The 20,237-nt window shown below is 41.3% G+C and overlaps 1 protein-coding gene across 1 annotated transcript in view; it reads left to right on the top strand.

Annotated features, from left to right (window-relative positions):
• Positions 1-20,237, top strand: part of TMIE (transmembrane inner ear) — a 630,053-nt gene that overhangs the window by 461,601 nt on the left and 148,215 nt on the right. The window lies entirely within an intron of this gene.

The following is a 20,237-nucleotide window of genomic DNA, read 5'->3' as shown; positions in this document are numbered from 1 at the left end:
CTTCTGCCTGGTGAAAGGGGATAAAGACTGGACTTTGTTGTGCATTCCTGCTTGTGAAGAAATCTCCAAGGGCTTGCCCTGAGCTTGCCTCCTTTTGTTGAAGTCTCAGGGCCGTCAAAGACTTCCCCTGCCAGCACCTGGACTCTCTGCTGAGACTCCTGCCCTGCCAAGTGGTACCTATCCAGTTCCTTGAGCTTTGACAGCTGAAGCTGGCAGACCAAGCTGGAAAATACACGCACAGACCAGTGTGCGTGGACATTTTTGGCGCAACCTCCTGAGCGCGGCTGAGAAAAGATGCGCCACCAGCTTTGCAGCTGAAATTGAAGCTCCGCTCACAGCGCGTCTGGAAGATTGACGCAAGCGGCTGGAGAAACGATGCACAACACTGCTGACGGAGGCTGACAGGTCGCAACCCACGCTGCGTGTTTTTTCGGAGGCTGTGCGGCTGGATTTTCGATGCAAACCTTGTTGGGCGTGCAAAAACGACACAACGCCTGCCTCGACCCGACTGCTGCCCGGATCGACGCTTCGCTCTCCTGCAGAGAGCAAAAACAATGCATGCCAGCCTGACCGGAGAAGAAGAAACAACGCACTGCTTACCTTTTTCGATGCACACTCATCTGTGCACGTTATTTTGATGCTACATAGGTACTTTTCAATGCTAACAGTGTTTCACCTGTTTACAAAAGGATTTAAGACTCTTTTGCTTTTAAAGTTAATATCTTGACTTGTATATGTTGAATTTTTGTAGTTTTGGCCTTGTTTTGTTTAGATAAATATTCCCTATTCTTCTAAACCTGTTTTATGTCATTTTGTATTGTTTTCACTGAATTATTGTGTGTGTTGGTACAAATACTTTACACCTGAACTCTGGAGTTAATCCTGTCTGCTTGTGCCAAGCTACCAAAGGGGGTGAGCTGGGGGGGGGGGTAACTGAGGGTTATTCTCCTTTACCCTGACTAGAGTGAGGGTCCTTTCTTGGACAGGGGGTAACCTGACTGCCAATCAAAGACCCTATTTCTAACAGCTTCTAATAGGTGTTTTGCTGTTTTGATAATTAATACGAACCAGTCTGTAGTACAATGGCAGCCAATTTGTCCTCGGTTCTTCTTAAAGGAAGCACCGTCCAGGGAGATTTAGGGAATGTTTGTATCAAGTAATCACCTGAGGGCAGAGCTAGATCTTAAATACTCAGTTATTATGGCTCAATAGAGTATTGTCCAGATTCTGTTACGTTTTTGTTCAGTAAGTGTTTCCCAATCTTTTGTTTGAGCTATGGTTTGTGCAACACTGAGGTCAGTCAGCAGGGGTGGACCAGACAATATCTGGTTCACATCCTCATCAGTAAATGTTAAACTTGGATTTTCCTCTGTTTTAATTGATCTCAACAAAGAAGCTAATTATTCCTCAATTAGCTACTATATTGAGTATTTGGCACCAAATTAGTTCCAACTATTCTGCGTTCTTCAATTATTATGGTAACCTGTACTATGACTTTCTCAGCTGTACGCTGCATATCCGGAAACAATATCATAAGACATTTCATGAAAAATGTTATTTGCACACTCCCTGCACACTCCCATCTAAGATCCAGAAAATCAGTCTTAATTGAAAATATAAAAAAGGGACTAAATAAACATTAATCTCTTTCTTTAGGATCCTTCTTTCTGGTTTCCTCAGCCTAATTATGTAACATGAATCCTGTATACCTTAATGTATGCTGCCTGGCCTTCTAAAACGTAAACAGGCTTCTAACCAAAGGCCTAATGTATAGTTCAGTGGACAGTGTGGTGCTGTACCCTTTCTGTCAAACCATTGCTTTGCCCTCTCTATTTTGAGTCCGACAGACCTTCAAGTTTCTGATGGAAGTGCTTCCGCTGATTTCACCATCGGAAACCTTACACCAACAGCTTTGTGGTGTAGGAGCCATCGGTGTAAGAACATCAGACTGCTTGCCCTACTTAGAGAAGACAGTCTGATGTGTTTTATTTCTGTTTAGGGCTACCAGAGAAAACTTGACAGTCCTGAGCAGAAAATATTTATTAATAAACTTCACACCCTTGGAAAAACTTCCAGGCTGTGGGTGTATTAGCCTTTTGTGTTTTTTCAATCAACATCCCACTTTTGGAGTCTGTTTTTGAAAAACAAATAAGTTTGGTGTGCAGCCTCAAGAAACATGATAGATGCTCAAAAACGTGTCCGTGCCTTCACAGGAGCTGATGTAGGCTGGCAGTCATCTCACAATATGGTGGGCAATAGTCTGTCAGGTTGGTGGATGCAATGTTCTGTGCCACGCTGTTAAAGGACAAGAATCTCACCAAACTATAAATCAGGTCCCACATCTCTTAGGTTGCCTGAGCTCACACTCTACATCCACTGAAAAGCAGACATGCAGATTTAAAGGTGATGCACTTAAGCTTTAGTGACCCGTGCAATATGTTTAACCTGGTAGGGATGGAATTGAGTCTCTTTCATTTACCAGCAAGTCTTGTGGCTGTCTTTTTTACACATATTTTAGTCAGGCTGTTTCGTTCCTTGCTTGTGCACGTAATCAAAATGGAATTGGCAGAGTCCAATTTAGACTTAATTAATTAACCCATAATGCTTTTTGTGATATTTCTTATCAAAGGAGAGCAATGCCTATTTAACTGAGCTCTATATCTATACACCCACAACTATTTGATTTATTTGTAGCAATGTAGGTTGAAATCTATATAGCTCTGTAATCTGTTATTTTTGGTTTGAACCCATAAGCAGATCTTAGATTTTGGTTCAACATGATCGAGGCCACTGATATTTAAGCAAGAGGCAACTTCACCATATTATTTTCTTTGTGCCTGGAAATCATATTTTATTACTTTTAAAGACAGACATACAGAAGTGACTTATGCATATTGGTGGTAAATCTAGCTCCTTTAGCCCTTCCATCTCTTTATGTATTTCTGGAAGAAAGCTTTCTGAAGATAAGAACAATGGTTAAGACAAACAGTACTAGACAAATCACAGTTTAACATTACTGTAAGAAATTGGGTTACTGGATAAGAGGAGTGGAAACCCTACTCAAGCAACAACCATAGTCTTCGTAAGGCTGAACCACAAAAGTCACAAAATTAACCTGTGCTTAACTCCCCGGTAGCTTGAGCATACAAACACTAATAAAGTGAACCAAGCAACATAAGAAAAATCTCAAACCAATTTAGAAAACTAGAGTCAATTTTAATAAATAAAAAGATACCCAAATTACCAAAATCTGTACAACCAGAGATATTCAATTTAAATATTTTCTGTGAAAATAGTGCCTAAAAACATAAAGTACCATGTGCGATCATCTGGTTGCTTAATGGGGAGAAAGTGATAAGAAAGGACCAACCTCGATGGAGCATTGGTCGTACGCTGGGGCAAGGTTAATCCTACTGAAAAGTTACTTTCTCTAACCTTGGATGAAAAGTTTGCTTTGCATTGGAGGAGGCCACAAGGAGGAGGCTTTCATTGCAGGGTGCAGGTTAAGCATTGCAAATGGTTGTTGCTGTAGCACGAACATCCGGTTGTTCCTGGAGCATTGCGTTGGCTGTTGCAGCAGGCTGTTGTTGCTGTAGCGTGAAGTACAGGTCTTAAGTTCATAGTCATCTCTGATGGTCACTGTCAGCGTGAAGAGAAGGTCTCACCAGAGCTTCGCATTGTTGGTTATCGTGGGCGACACAGTTTGTGTGCAAACAGGCCCATTTACCTTTGTGAGGAGCCCATACTTCAGGATTTTTCCCTTTCCTTCTTTGCCTTTGTGTGGTGAATTCCCTGACCTACTACTAACCCTAGTACTAGAAAGTTCTTCTCCTTCATCTGGTCAAACAGTCTGGGGTGGAAAAAAGGCAGGACAGACTTGGTGTCAGGTTCCCTTTTTTGTGCTTTAGGCATAGCCCTGTGAAGGGTACAGCTCTTCTCCCAGCCATCCTGCCAGGATGACCTATCCTGTCCACAGCCATGCCCCTTTTGCCTCATAGTATGGAAGCAACACACAGACCTAGTAGCGAGACATGCATAGCCATGTGACTCAGAACCCTGGCAGAAAGGCACGGTTGGTTGGGACAAGGAAAATGCCAACTTTAAAAAAAAAGTGGTCTTTTCAGAAATGTGACTTAAAATCTGACTTTGTCTTAACCATTTACTGTTAAGGAATATTTAAAATGTGCAGTCCATTTAAGTGTATACCCATTGTTATCGGCCTACCTTGGGGTGGCTTATATAAGTATTAAAAAGGAAGGTTTAGGCCTGGCAAAAGGTTTATTTTTGCCAATTTGAAATGGCAGTCTAAAACTGCACTACTGGCTGCAGTGGTAGGCCTGAGACATGTTTTTAAAGGGCTACTTTAGTGGATAGCATGAGTGCTACAGGCCCAGTAGTAGGTATTCGTGTACAGGACCTGAGTACATGTAGTAACATTTACAAGGGATTCATTGATAAGTACATTAAATGTGCCAATTAGGTGTAGGCCAATTTTACCATTTTTGGGGCAGGGAGCGGAATCACCTAGCACTGGTTAGCAGTGGCAAAGCGCACCAAAGCAACACGAGCCAATTTGCCAAACAGGCGAGATGAAGCAACATGTTTGGAGCTTACCAAGCTAAGAAATCCATGTCTAATAACTACATTTAAGATTGTGTTCATGCTTTTCACATAGAGCTTGCTACTAGGGCTTAGCACTACAACATAGGAGGTGCCAGGACTCCCCTCACTATATTTGCATGCCACAAGACGGACCTCAAGGATCCCTAAAATAGTTTTCATGTGTTCGACTACATTTTTGTAAGACTGAGTGCTAATTGTTGGATTTCCAACCCGTTACAAATATGTTGTTTATTCATCCAAAATGTTAGAAATTAAACAGTGTCCAAGGGCCTGATTTAGAGTTTGGTGGATGGGTTACTCAGTCACAAACTGATATCCCATCCGCCATATTATGATTTCCACAGGACATAATCGACTCATAATATGGCGGACAAGATATCCATCACATTTGTGACAGGATAACCCATCCACCAAACTCTAAATCAGGTCGTAAGTGGTTTCAGCTTTGGCAGAAAAGAGCAAAAGGCCACTGAGCAGTTAAGAGATGGACATCAATGATCTATAAAATTGTTATAGTGTTTGATTGCATTTTTGTTTAACTGCGTTCCAACTGTTAGATTTATACACAATACAAATTGAAAAGAGCTGTAGACCACTGAGCAGTAATGAAATTTACTGAAGATAATGTGTTGTGGTCGAGCGGAGAATCTATCTAAGTTGAACAAATGCAAAATAAACCTTGACAATTGATGTATTTGAATAAAAACATGGATGCATGGGACTCTCCAGAACTTTGTTTCTTTTTCCTACTGTGCATGCATATCCATCTGATTCCTGATGGCTTCTTAACTCTCTCTATGTTTCCTTGCATGTCCTGGCTTTCACTCACCTTTTCCTGGCCCTACTCTGTAGGCTCGGCTGAAAATCTGCAGTCTCTTTCTGGCCACCTCCAAGCCAGACCTGTCAGCTCTCTACCAGTTGTCAAAGAAGAAGATGAAATGGCTCTCCAAGGAACTTAGGGATCTTCTCCTTTCCTTGCTTTACCTTTTACCTCTCTTCCCCAAGTTCTCCTGAAAATCTTTATGCTCTTTGGACTTTTGGTTTTGTTTGTCTTAATTTTATTTATTTTTATCTGTGACTGTCAACTGCCTTTTTTTGTTTCAATTTCTATTTTTAATTCCAACTCTCCAATCAGCAAACCTGTGTGTTAACTAAAATGTAAGTGTTGTCAATAAACTCATGCTATTTTCCTCTTATTGAAGATAGCATAAAAAAACACAACGTCAGAAAATAGCGAGGTGATGTGTCAGAATTAATGGCAGGCATTTGAATGTTGAGTATTTAGAAGTAACATGTCCAGTGATTTCCCTGTATTAGTCTATACCATTATTTTGTTGAAGACAGTATGTAAAATAAACAAGTTTTATTGCTTAAAATCGCCCTGGCCTTCATGATGTTATAGGTTATATTGCAAATTTGGGATCAGATGAGCACGGGAAAAGACAGAATAATAAAATAATATTGATTGAGTGCTGAAATGTGGATATCTAAAAGAGGTAACTAACTTTTATGAGATTAGGATTGGAGGAGTAAAGAAACAGAGAAGGGGTTTAGTAGGATAGCTGTTTGAAATGGAGATAAGGCATATGCTTCTTGGGCTCAGGAAATGGTAACCTAGGCTGTGGCAGTGGAGAAGTGATACATAATGCCACCCCAAGCTGGAGTCGAGGAGCACATAGAGATCCTTAGTAGAATGGAGTGGGGTTGGAGTGTTTGTGGCAACATCATGGTCATCAGTATGGTAGTTGGTTGGAAGCACAATAGTGGATATTTAAACTAAAATTAAAAGGAGCTTAATGCGAGTTAATAAGGAGCCATTCAATGTTAGACTGGCCAACAGGCAGTATGAGATTTGTCCAAATATTGAAGAAGCTGGTAAGGAAGAATAATGATGTTTTTTGTGTCATTTGCATAAAAGTGTAAAGAGAACATAAAGGATGACAAATGCCAGCAAAGGGAGTGAGGAATAGGGGGCTTAGGACAAAGCCTTAAGGGACGCCTACAGAAGAAGATTTGAGGAGGGAGAGTGTGAAATGCTAAGAGACTCTGGTGAGATTAGAAAGACAAAAATAGAATTAGTGTTGTACTGTGCATGTATACCTAGACACGGTGGGATGGCAGACAATGCTGCCTGTGCAGCAAGGTCAGAAAGGACTTCTAAAGTGAAGATATATTTATGATGGGCACTAATGATGAAATCAGATACATGAGGGGAGGTGATCCATGCATGTGGAGTGAAGTTCACAACATCAGGATTAAAGAGGATTCATTAGGCTATGTGTGGAGATATACAGGATAATTCAATTGAACACTAATAACTTGAGATGAAGTAGAGGGATTAGGTGTGGGCATCTTCAATAGTAGGATAAATACAACGGATTCTAAAACAGCACGGATAGGTAAGCAAGAAGCAAAGGTCTTCAGGACTCTGGAAGACAGAGTCAGAGGTTTGAAGATGTGGTCTGGCTATACAGAGGTATTGGCTTCCTAAAGACAGGGATAACTCCATTATATGCAAAAAGCAACTATTATTGTTCTTAATAATATTAGTAGTAGTAGTAGTAGTAGCAGTATAGTAGTAGAAGCATTATTAGTAGTAATTGTATTGTTTTTTGTTGTTATTATTACTCCTACAGATACTACTGCTACTACTACTACTAATAATAATAATAATGTTGTTGTTACTGTTGCTCCATATTAATAATATTGACTTTTATATAAAGCAAATCTCAAACCGTTTTTTTAAGGAACTTTAAAATATGGTGCTATTATTACCCAGCTCAGTATTTATTTCTTTATTACCACCTAAAATTTGAGAAGAAGAGACTACCATTTCAGCATCAAACCCTTCTTACGCAGGTTTATTATAGATCCTCTTTATCATAATGTATGCTCATTAAAGTTGACCACCTTTAAGTTTTAATGTTTTTATACTTTGTGACCACATGAATTTATAATACAGTAACTCACAGTGCAGAGTTCATCTTGTGTTGCCTAATTTTGTCAACGCACTGTTTCTGGGGAATGCTCTCTATGTACTATCCCAAGACAGTGTACATTCATGTTAGATGCATATGAGTCACGAGCTATGTCTACTCTTAAACTTGGATAGGTGAGAATAGTGTTTGAAAGAAAAATATGCTTACCTTTTGGAAACAGCTACAGCAAAGAACAAAATCAGAAGCAGTAGGAAAAACATAAAGTAAAAGGATTATGTGTTCCTAAACATAGCAGGCATGTATCTCTGTGTAAAGGCATTGCTGTCATGTTTTTGATAATGGTAGGATAACTGACAGCTGCAAATAAATTAACCCCTTCGCTGCCAGGCCTTTTCCCCCTCCTGTGCCGAGCCTTTTTTTGGCTATTTGGGGCAGTTCGCGCTTAGGCCCTCACAACGTTTTGTTCACATAAGCTACCCATGCCAAACTTGCGCCCTTTTTTTCCAACATCCTAGGGATTCTAAAGGTACCCCGACTTTGTGAGTTCCCCAGAAGGAGGCCAAGAAATGTGCCATAATACAGTGAAAATTTCGTTTTTTTCCAAAATATTGGAAAAAGGGGCTGCAGAAGAAGGCCTGTGGTTTTCCCCCTGAAAACGGCATCAACAAAGGGTTTGCAGAGCTAAAATCACCAGCTTCCCAGCTTTCAGGAACAGGCAGACTTGAATCAGAAAACCCAATTTTTCAAAACAATTTTGGCATTTTACTGGGACATACCACATTTTTACGATTTTTTGTGCTTTCAGCCTCCTTCCAGTCAGTGACAGAAATGGGCATGAAACCAATGCTGGATCCCAGAAACCGAAACATTTCCGAAAAGTAGACAAAATTCTGAATTCAGCAAGGGGTCATTTGAGTAGATCCTACAAGGGTTTCCTACAGAAAATAACAACTGAATTTTTTTTAATTGAAATTGAGGTGAAAAAAACTGCAATTTTTCTCTACATTTTACTCTGTAACTTTTTCCTGCAGTGTCAGATTTTTGAAAGCAATATACTGTTACGTCTGCTGGACCCTTCTGGGTGCGGGGATATATAGGGCTTGTAGATTCATCAAGAACTCTAGGTACCCAGAGCCAATAAATGAGCTGCACCCTGCAGTGGGTCTTCATTCTATACCGGGTATACAGCAATTCATTTGCTGAAATATAAAGAGTGAAAAATAGGTATCAAGAAAGCCTTTGTATTTCCAAAATGGGCACAAGATAAGGTGTTGAGGAGCAGTGGTTATTTGCACATCTCTGAATTCCGGGGTGACCATACTAGCATGTGAATTACAGGGCATTTCTCAAATAGATGTCTTTTTTACACACTTTCTTATATTTGGAAGGAAAAAAATGTAGAGAAAGACAAGGGGCAATAACACCTGTTTTGCTAATCTATGTTACCCCAAGTCTCCTGATAAAAATGATACCTCACTTGTGTGGGTAGACCTAGTGCCCGCGACAGGAAATGCCCCAAAACGCAACGTGGACACATCACATTTTTATAAAGAAAACAGGTGTTTTTTGCAAAGTGCCTACCTGTAGATTTTGGCCTATAGCTCAGCCGGCACCTAGGGAACCCTACCAAACCTGTGCATTTTTGAAAACTAGAGACCCAGGGGAATCCAAGATGGGGTGACTTGTGGGGCTTTGACCAGGTTCTGTTACCCAGAATCCTTTGAATTCTGGGGGCAGAAATGGCATCAAAACAATTTGCCCCCCCACCCCACCAACCCCACCCCGGGAGCGACCCTTGCCTACGGGGTTGCTCCCCCTGCGTGACATTGGTGCCAAAAAAAAAATCCCCAGTGCCTAGTGGTTTCTGCCCCCCTTGGGGGCAGATTGGCGCAGCAAAAATCAACCGATCTGGCCTAAATACAATTTTCCCCTCCAGGGGGAGCGACCCTTGTCCAAGGGGACGCTCCCCATCTGTAAAAAAAAAAATATAAAAAAATCCCTGGTGCCTAGTGGTTTCTGCCCCCCTTGGCGGCAGGTCGGCCTAATCAAAATAGGCTGATCTACCCCCCAGGGGAGTAGAAATGGTCTAAAATAATTCCCCCCCCCCCAGGGGAGCAACCCTTGCCTAAGGGGTCGCTCCCCTTGCGTGAAATTCACATAAAAAAAAAACTCCCTGGTGTCTAGTGGTTTCTGTCCCCCTTGGGGGCAGATTGGCCTCATCAAAATAGGCCAATCTGCCACCAAGGGGGGCAGAAATGGCCTAAATATAATTTGCCGCCTAGTGGAGTGACCCTTGCCTAAGGGGTCGCTCCCCACACCTAAAAAACAAAAAAAAAAAAAAAATCCCTGGTGCCCCTCTCGGGGCCCCCCTTTCTGCCCCCCCGCTGGGGGCAGATCTCTGCCCCCAGTGGGGCAGAAAAAGCCTTCTCAAAAAATGCCCCCCCTGGGAGCGACCCTTGCCCAAGGGGTCGCTCCCTTATGACAATTTAAAAAAGAAAAAATCCCTGGTGTCTAGTGGGTGTTTCAAAAGCCGGATTGTAAGCAATCCGGCTTTTGAAACGCTTGGAGAGACTTCAAAGGGAAGGAAATACATTTCCTTCCCTTTGAATCCTCTCCGGGCCTCCCGCAAAGCATTTCTCGATGGGGGAGGCTTTGTGATTGTCAGCGCGCGCGCGCTCGCGCGCTGACGTCACGGGGGGGTCTGGGGTGGAAGGGGAAGGGGTTCCCCTTCAGGACGTAATGGTTACGTCCTGGGCACAGCAGCACTGTGCCTCAGGACGTAACCATTACGTCCTGGGCACAGAACCGGTTAAATCGAAATGCAGGTTTAGCATAACTAACGTGTCAAAGCTATGTCATTAAATGCATGAATATGTGAAAAACAGTATCACCAATTAGGAAAGCCAACTTAGAGGATCAGCAATAGCTGCAGTTAGCCAACAACCACAGCATTACATACTCACAAATACTTTAAAACAAGTGAGGAGCAAAGCAGACTCCTCATTCATGCCACATAAAGGTAAAAAAGGAATAGAAACACAATGCTAAATAAGGCCAGACCCTATCATTAGCATACTTCAAAATCCACCAATCCACCCTGCTTCCAAAGCCATGGGATCACTGGGAGTAACCTACCCCAAAGCCCCATTAAATGCTCCCTGAGAATATTTCAATTACACCTAAGAAATAATTTACATTTTAATGACAGCCATGTAACTCTCTGAATCAATCAACCAAACATTAAAATGTCTGACCCCCAAAACCTACTCTGTATCAGGCAACCTAACCGCAATGCCAACACAGCACTTTCTAATGACCACACCACCTTTTCCCACTTGCCTTCCAAAAGCAGCATATACCAATTAAGAATGTCACCAACACTGTTATTAATGACTGGGTTACACAATAATGACAGCTCAATTTAGACATATACCATAAATTACAAAAATTAACAATACCCTAGAATAGTTGGCAAAATTGTCAAAGAAATGCAGACTGCAGACATTAAGTCTACCAACACCTCCTCCTCCACCCAAAAGGTGATGGGTCACCTATTCAGTACATGTTTTTATCAGACATATGCCTGCTAGAAGAAAAGGCTCCTGAAGGCCCTCCCTGATGTGTCAAATCAAGACCAGGTAAGAAGGGCAGATTAATGCGTAAACACTTGAAAGACAAGTAAACACTGACACATTTTGGGGGAGAATGGCAACGTTCTAGAAAGAAGCTGCTGAAGGGGACTCTAAGAACATTTTGAATATTGATTCCTTTAGAACACATTCAATTATACATCCAATCCCCAATCCAGTGTGAAAGCTGGGTGGTATATTGTTTGGTAACATTCTGGAAGGTGATATCACAATTTCAAGGGGAAGTTAGTATCACCCTGTCCACAGACCTCAGCACCTTCTTAGAGGACAAAACTTGGGCAAAGTGAAGGTGATCATTTTTTTTATACAACAATGTATACTTGTACCCTTTGATACTCTGAAAACTGAAAAGGCGCCTGTATGAAGTGTAATACTGAATTCATCAAGTAATCTGTTATGGACCCCAGCTCTAGAAGACATATTCGGGAAGTTTCTTTCCATTTTTTAAAATTATTAGCATAATGATAGCCCAGTATGAGGATGTCAACATTAATGATCTGCATTTGTATAGACCTCAAGGTGCCGTATACATGGAAGCTAAAAATTCTAAACAAATTATACTGAAAAAGTACATTTTTGTTGGAGGAAAAAAAAGTACTTTTGTTTGTAAAAGGAGAATTTACTGTAGGTCTTTTCAAGTGTGGACCAGGAATTGATCTTCCAGTTTCTGATCATTAAATTTGCTATGAGGAATAAAGTATCCCTGTATGCAACTTTCCGAGACATCTCCCAAGGGTTTGAATAGGTTTAAAGAGAATAACTTTGGGAACAAATGAAAAAGTCTGGAAACAAATTGCACCTTGTCCACCTTATTGAAAACCTGTATAGCTCCTTATCTGCATACGTTCTTAGGACAAAACAAAGAAAATGATTAGGAGAGGGCAGATGAACACTTGAGTAAAACAACAATTCCTACTTGCACAGCATTATTCAGTCTCTATGTAAATGGCCTGCTAGAAGTGACTCAGAAATTCAACAAACTAGATGACACACACATTCAATTTCTGCTTAATGCAATTGATTTAGTTATGTCCAACTGAACTGGAAATGCCATGCAGCTTGTGTTGTTAAATTGCAGTATACTGCATGCATTCAGTTATAATCATCAACAAAGGCATATTAAAAGCCATCTCATAGAGTCTCCAACGCAACAAAAACTGCAAGCAAGAAGTTCAATGTAGGTGGGGGACTCCTAAAGAAAAGGAAGTAGTTCTAGTACCTGGAAATAGCTGTATATTTCTGTAAATATTCACAATGCAGATTTTGTTTAATAAGAGTAACATTTTTATTGCTCCTGAAATTAAACTACCAATTAAATCATATTCTGTCAGTTCTTGGTTCTTGAGGTATGTGTCTTCACAACACTGGCATCACTAAGCAGTCTGTGCAGCCTCTCTTTTATATCTAAACCTGAAGGTCCTCAATGAAATATGCTTTCCATCTCACTTTTATTCCATATATGGGCTGTTACTTAAGTCGACCTTGGTATCTTTATTTGTATATATTACCAAATTGGGAGAAACAAGTTTGCTTGAGGTTCCTAAAACAATTAAGAATGAATTAACATCAGGTCCTAAAAGTTCCAGCTTGTGTAACCTTCCTCAAGTAAAGATTCCCTTCATATTCTATAGACTACTTTCCCTCTCCCATTAAGCTCTGTGATTGGCTGAGAACTATACCCTGCGCATCCTAATCCTTTCCCTTCCCTTTCTTTGGTTGAAAGTATCCACTCACCCCATCTCTTCAGAAGTTCCCTTCCTGCCTCCATCCATGGCACAGTACCGGTCATGATGTTTGTGCATCTTGATTCCCTGAGCGCTGACATTTCCCACTTGTCCCAATTTTAGCTGCTACCCAGAGTCTCTAATGTATGAAGACTATTGAAAGAGCATTGAGATTTAGTGAATTTCAGTGGATACTTACTAGCAGTAATAGTGTGGTTATCATCATCTAGGCACTGCTGACCTTCTTTCCACTGAAAAGAAGCGTACCTCCCAACCACGCATGTCCCTGATTCATCCTTCACGTATTGTATACTGGGTAACTCCTTTATAGCCATATGGCTCAATGCTGGTTTCCTGCACAGTTTGCTTGTTCACATACACCCAGCCTAGACCTAACATTCCGTAGCGGAACATAGATTTGTGAGCAACTGTTGTCTATTATGTGGTATGGTTTTGCGACCTCACCATGGAATACACAAATATTATTGACTTGGGTCAAGTCATGCTCATTTAATAAACCTCAGCTCAGCCCTCAGTGGCTGTGTCTTCAATCAGTTAAGCTTAAAAAAAGAACCGGTGTAAAGCATTTACAAGTAACATGAGCAGGGGACCACAGACAAAGTTCTCTCTTTGCTAGCCCAAGGATCAGCAGGTGCAGTCCAGTCTTTGGTGCAGCCTCTCTTGCCAGGTCAAGGGGTCAGCAGGGTAGACCTTCTTTGGTCCAGATGTGATCTGAGTGCTAGGAGCCAAATGTATGCCCAGAAAGTGCCCTCATGGGATGGAGCTGTTACTAGCATTGGCTACTAGGGCCCTCCCCACCCGATAATGACTGCCTGCAATGTGCAGCATCCAACTATCTCAGAGTGCACTATTCTGCCCACTTCCAAAATGGCAGAATCCCTCGCTCGGTGTATGGTGCTTGATTACCCACCCTAGAGGTGTGGCTACCTGAGGGCTACATGCCCACTGAAAAAGGGGTTTGAAAACTGGTCTCTTCTCTCTGTCGCAATGCCAACTTGTCTACCATGAACGTCATTTAGGGGTTGCCAGGGTTCATAGGTGCGACACCCTGGCTTACCATTGGCGACACCTGGCACTGCCTTTGTGACCTCTGGCCTCTGAGGTGGCACATTCAGTGCCAGGAACACAGTGGCAGTTCATACATAAGGATGTCAGTGCGGCCTCAACTCTCGTTGTTTTCTGTCATTTTTTATTGCACTTATATTATGCACTATCAGCATAATAAAATGGTGCACAATTAGCTGGAATATGCCATTCAATGGCAGCTGAGGTAAGAACAAATATGCCCTTCCATCCCAGCTGAGGCAAGTAAAAATACTTTTAAATGTATATTGTGTGTATGCTTGCGGGTGGGAGTGTGTTCATGTGACAGAATGTATGTCAGTGTAAACGTGTGTATGTATAAGTATGTGTGTGTGAGTGAAAGTGGAGGACAAAAGGCTGTGAATTGTCATTTTTGTTACCCCTGGCAGATCGTGAATTGATGTCCCTGCCGCCTAGCTCAACAAAAGTGCAGCCCCTCTTATGTGTGTTCATCATGTGCCCTACGATGGTGGCATCCCCTTTGAAGCACCGCTTTTGGGCTCACAACCTGTGTTGATCCTGCCAGGAAGAGATGACACCTCTACCAATAGTAGGCCTCTGTTGTTCATACTTCAGGAAGTTGTTCACACTTAGGTGAAGATCAGGGGGGGGAACAGAGTGGCAAATTTCTTTAAAAATGACATTAAATTCAACTTCGGCATCAAGTTGAGTTCAATGCAATTATCATTTTGATACCTTGAAGTATCAACTAGTCCAATTCAAAAGTTAGCATCCTGAATTGTCAACATGTAACCCTCTACTCTCCAATGGCATTACTGATGGTTTTGCAGTAAAAACAACAATTTGGGTTTTTTATTGTTAGGATATATGTCCTGCTCCTTAATATACAGCACCCTGTCTTAGGGCTCAACATGCCTGCAGTAGGGGAGACATAGATATATATTAAAGACGGAGGTTAAGGCTTTGCCATTAATGTAAATGGGCATCGTTGAGTTAGCGGAACTGACCTGTCAATCAGCAGTAGCAGGCTGGGAGACACGTCTTCACCTTGTCTCATCCACAGTGGCACAGTAGGTGCTGCAGTTTTTATGTGACACTTTAATTTACAGGTGGTGCCAGGTACTAGGGATTTATGGATAATAAAAGTTATACACATTGGCTGTAATCCTATCAAAAATATACTTTGTAAGGTCAGTACACTGGCACTGAGTTCTAGTTAGCTGGAAATAGTAGATTCCCAGAGTCGAAAAACCACCAGCATCACTCCAAAAACCTTGGACTGATCAATCAAAAAGAGGCATTCCCTTATGCAGTGTATTTGTGATAGGAAATCTGCCAAACTCATAAATCTATCTGGTTGATGAATCAATGCAAATGAAAAAGGCTGTAATGATAAAACCCAACACATTTCTTGTTGATTACCGTCCTTATTTTGGGATGAGCATTTCAATAAGGAATGATCATTAACCACTAATCAATATCTACCCAGCTGAAAATGGCTGAGAGATTCAAGCGTTCAATGAATTGCCAGGCATTCTTTTCCTTAGTGACTTATGCCATCTCATGAGATACCAAATTCTGGTTAATATAAAGAATTGTTGTGGGCCACCTTTGAATTCTGGGAACAGTAGAACCCCAAGAACCATTCTAAATATGCATCAATATGCAATATTAAAGTTCTACTAAAACCAGGGCTTCTTAACACTGCACCAGAGGCTAACAGGGATTGTATGAAAAGCAGTTTCTTGTGCATCACCACAAGACACTATGGGCCAGATTTACAAGAAATGGAGCAGTGTGGCTGCTGTGCATAATTGGCAGCTCCACGATGCGTCACTTCTAAAATGCAGGCTTTGCACTGTATATACAATAATATGGTTTAACCTTGTGTTTCCCCCTGCACCAGTGCTAAAGCTGCTTCTGAGTGACAAAGCAGCCCCCCCCTTGCGCCGTAGTGCATTGAGGGGGGATTGTTTTTTGGGGCGGAAGGAGCCTTCCTGAACATAAACAATCTTCTATGGTGATTTGCTCTTTCTATGCTTGCAGCAGAATGCAGCACACATAGAAAGAGAAAACTGCAGGCATAGAGCAAAACACGAGGAGAAATGAAAGCATTTCTCCTTGTTGTGCCATTCTCACATCACCCCTGGGGTGGCATTACATTTAGGCGCTGCCTCAGATTTATGATTTCACGTAAATATGGGACAGTGTCAAAATGCAATGGGTATTGCTGTGGAACGCCCACAGCAATACCCATTGCACACCCCTTTTATGCAAAGTGCTGAGTGTGAAAGGGTCGTATTTACAAGGTGGTGTTAATCTACAAAAAGTGACTTAATGCCACCTTGTAAACATGGCACACTGCCACCAGAGCGTCACAAAAAGTGACGCTGTGGTGGTGCTAGGGCCTTGTAAATCTGGCCCTTTGTTTGGAGACGATTTCATAAGTACATCCCTAAGATACTCAGATAATGTGGAAAAATGTGGAATAAACTATCTGTAGTATCCTGCAAACTCCACATCAGACAGCACCTTTATGTTTTGTTTTTTTGGACAGGGAATTAGATGGAGAATTCTGTTTTTTTGGATCTAGTGCTGAATTGTTCCATTACCCATGATGTAACTTGGATACTTACCTTGGGTAGTTTCCAGGATCCATTTGGTTATATTAACTACTAAACTGACTTGCTGCAATGAGACAAGTATAAATGAGACATGGGTGTAATGTAGTCCCCTGCAAATCATATAGTGCAGGGGTGTCCTCAACCCTTTAGTGGGCCCTACCCTTTAGGTGTCCAACATCAAGCCCAAGACCGATGAACAACTGTGATAGATGAGTGACTCAGGCCCATCATCCCATTCTGCATGGGAGCCCCATAATTATGTGTTATGTCACTGTGTAAGACCTGAAACTGAAACAATTTAAAGGGTGTGGAAAAGGCAGTTTTATGTTCATCTTAGTCTCATAAAGACACCTGCCAGTACTCTTTTTGTCAAGTTCATTGTTGTTACAAATTTGGTTGACCCATGTTGCTCTGTAAGATTGTCAAGTCAAGGCTTAGGACAGTTAGCAAATGAAGGGTTATCATTGACCTATTTAAAATCAGTACCAAACCATCCATGTGTCCTTATTGGATATTGTAGTGTCTTCCCCAGCCCTGGAGCATACATATGAAATATGTCCACATGGGTGCAGTGTTGAAAAGTTACTTTATTCCTCAACATACAATAAATTACTGTGCATCACATCATATTTTCTGTTAACCACACCTTAACACCTCACATCCATTACGTACTTCCCATTCCAAATCTGCCCAGAACCACAAGGGTTGCAGTGCGCATACCTTCCTAATATGTGTACCAAAACAATCAGAAATGTTCAATCATTCCTAAATGGATCAATTATGACGAATGAATGAATAATGTACAAAAGTGCTGAGAAATACAACGATGCACTTCAATCCCCATCAGAAGATTAGCTGCTCCATTCTGCATAAGCTAAAGTCAATCTCAAAACTTGTTAGGAGAACCAAGGTATAGTGCAATACCACATTCTACCAGTGATTTGATTAAGGCCAGTATTACCAATTTACAATGTTCCATAGAAAGCAAAGGTAAAACTTTGCACATCTACTACAAAAAGAACAAACAACGGGAGACTGATCTAGTTAGGTCTGAGTGAAAGATGACATCTACATTTTTGCTGATAATTATCGTATAGAAGATTAGCCCTAGTCCTGCAGGAACCAGTAGTGTAGAGGCATCCAAATTGAGGCCAATCAGTAAAAAATGATGATAACTATGTTAGGGCCTGCCTTTGAATTCCAACATGGCTCAAACACTTTAGTAAAATAGTATGAGATACAGTTCCAAATGCTGCTTGCAAGTCTGAAAGGATGAGCATGGCCTTTCCACCTAATTCGAGAGTTTTACAAAATGATTCAGAAACAGACAAAAGAGTGAGTTCTGTACTATGAGGCCCTGCAACTAAACTGAGGAGAGTCCAAATCTTCTGCAGAATGAATTACATCATTCACAAGGCTAGTCCAGTCTCATTCACTTTTCTTACTACACCTCAAAGGGCTTCTTGGATTCTATTAGGCCTTATTCAGATTTTTGTTTGAGATGGGGGTTTCTTTCCTATCCTCTACTAAAGTTGTGTGGCCAGGTAAAGAAGAGAAAACTTCTCCAGACATCCTAATTTTTTAAGTGTATATCCTTGCTTTTCACAAAACAGTAGAGATAGGGATTGGTTGTTTTCCTTGGGTTTGTCTAGGGTGTACCTAAGAATTACCAACTTCTCAATAACTTTATATGGCTGATGATACTTCACAACCATGTTATTCTCACATGTGGATAAGCGGACTGCAGCCTTGTAGCCTTACTCAGTGGTACAAAGACATATTCCTCTGTTATACTGCTCTTCCTGGGTATTTTGAGCCTCTTTAAGGTGCTCTGCCACCATCCGCCTTATAGTTTGAAGTCTGCTATTAATGTTTATGACAAATTTCACGTAGGGCTCTTTCTTCACTCTCTACTCACTACTCTAAAGCCATATCAAAAATGGATCAGGGTTGTCTTCCAAACACTAACTCAAGTGGGAGGAAACCTGTAGAAGCTTGAGGTAGACTGTGTATGGTGAAGAGAATTAGGTGGTTTAGCAACTTAGCGCCAACAAAGACAACCTTGCACCACGGTAAAAGAGTGCCTGATTTGTCGCCTGGATTGTTTTTGTGCAGGAAGGGGCTCCTTCCCCCACTGAAACAATCCATACAGGTGCTTTCCTCTTTCTATATGTGCTGCAGAATGCATCACACATGGAAAATGGAAAAAACAAGGAGAAATACAAATATTTCTCCTGGTTATGCCTAACCAGCCTTCAAATCTATCATTTGATTTTCTTGGTAAATGCTACTAAAAAGCCTACTTTTCATTTCACTGTTAGGACTGGATTTTTCCAGTATTTGAATTCATCTGTGAATAAGTCTGACTAGCAAAGGGCGAGTCTTGCCGCTGGTTATCGGTCTCAGAAAAAGAAGCAGTTTACAAAATAATAATAATGGTTTCTCATACTATGAACTCCAGGAGACAGGATAAAAAGTTAACATTTATAAGGAAAGTGTGACCTTTTATTTCTAGCCTTATCTGAGTAGTAGATGAGATGTGGTTGTCTCCAAGTGCACAAACGGATTCAAGATTATTCCTCTACTAACACCACTGTAAGTATATTCAAGACACACTTTTCAAACCAGAGCAAAACGTTTATTGTTCCAGAAATAAATGAAACAATTACATCAAATGTAATGATTGTTTCCCCACAGGTATGGCTCTTCACAATACTGGCACAACTGAGTCAATATTGTCTTCCATATCTTCTAAACCAGAAGTTGCTCAATGAATTAGCTGTAGGTACTATGCAATTTAAGGTATAGGATTTCGGTAGAGGTTCCTGACACCAATAAGGAGGAATTAACTACAGGCCTGCAAGTACCCACCAGTCTCTCTCTTCTTACTAAACCCCACTTACCAAAAACAAATAAAGAAGAAATAATACTAGATCTCTCAATTTCCAGACCATCTACCGTTCCTCGAGTAGATCTCCTTTGAACACTTTGATCACTCCTTTTACCCTCTAATATTTTACAGTGAATTACTTTGTTAGGAGTTAAAAACCTTGGTGGGTTCCATACAAAGAATGCCTACCTCTGTATTGCTGCAGAGCCTATGTTTGCAACCTGTTGTATTATTTAACAACACTGAGTCCTGATGGTGGTCTGACGGACCTCTGACTGCCACTACAGGCTGAAACATTGACATTACCTTCTCATTTGACAAGCTGAATTGAAAGTCCATGATATTGCTTGAACTGGGACTGAAAACCGGGCAATTACTGTGCAGAACTGTGTCTTGAGGAAGGTTATAACCCCTTCCTGGATCTGCAGTTGGTATTCCATCTTATGATCTAGAGCAGTGGTTCCCAACATTTTGATTTTTGTGGACCCCCACTTTAACCTTAATGGAACCCAGGGACCTCCACTGAATCATCATGGGAATCCGGGGACCCCCACCTGAGTCATTACTGGAAGCTGAGGACCTAATTTGTCAATATTAGTTCATATTTTTTAATTTTCTAGGCTCTCGCGGACGCCCTGAGAAGGCTTCGCGGACCCCCGGGGGTCCCCGGACCACAGGTTGGGAACCACTGATCTAGAGGGGTTATGTACAGTGTTGTTGTT

This window comes from Pleurodeles waltl, chromosome 10, assembly GCF_031143425.1.
Source record: "Pleurodeles waltl isolate 20211129_DDA chromosome 10, aPleWal1.hap1.20221129, whole genome shotgun sequence".
Taxonomy (NCBI): domain Eukaryota; kingdom Metazoa; phylum Chordata; class Amphibia; order Caudata; family Salamandridae; genus Pleurodeles; species Pleurodeles waltl.
The sequence above is the reverse complement of the archived record's forward strand: the minus strand, read 5'-3'. Positions and strand labels throughout refer to the sequence as shown.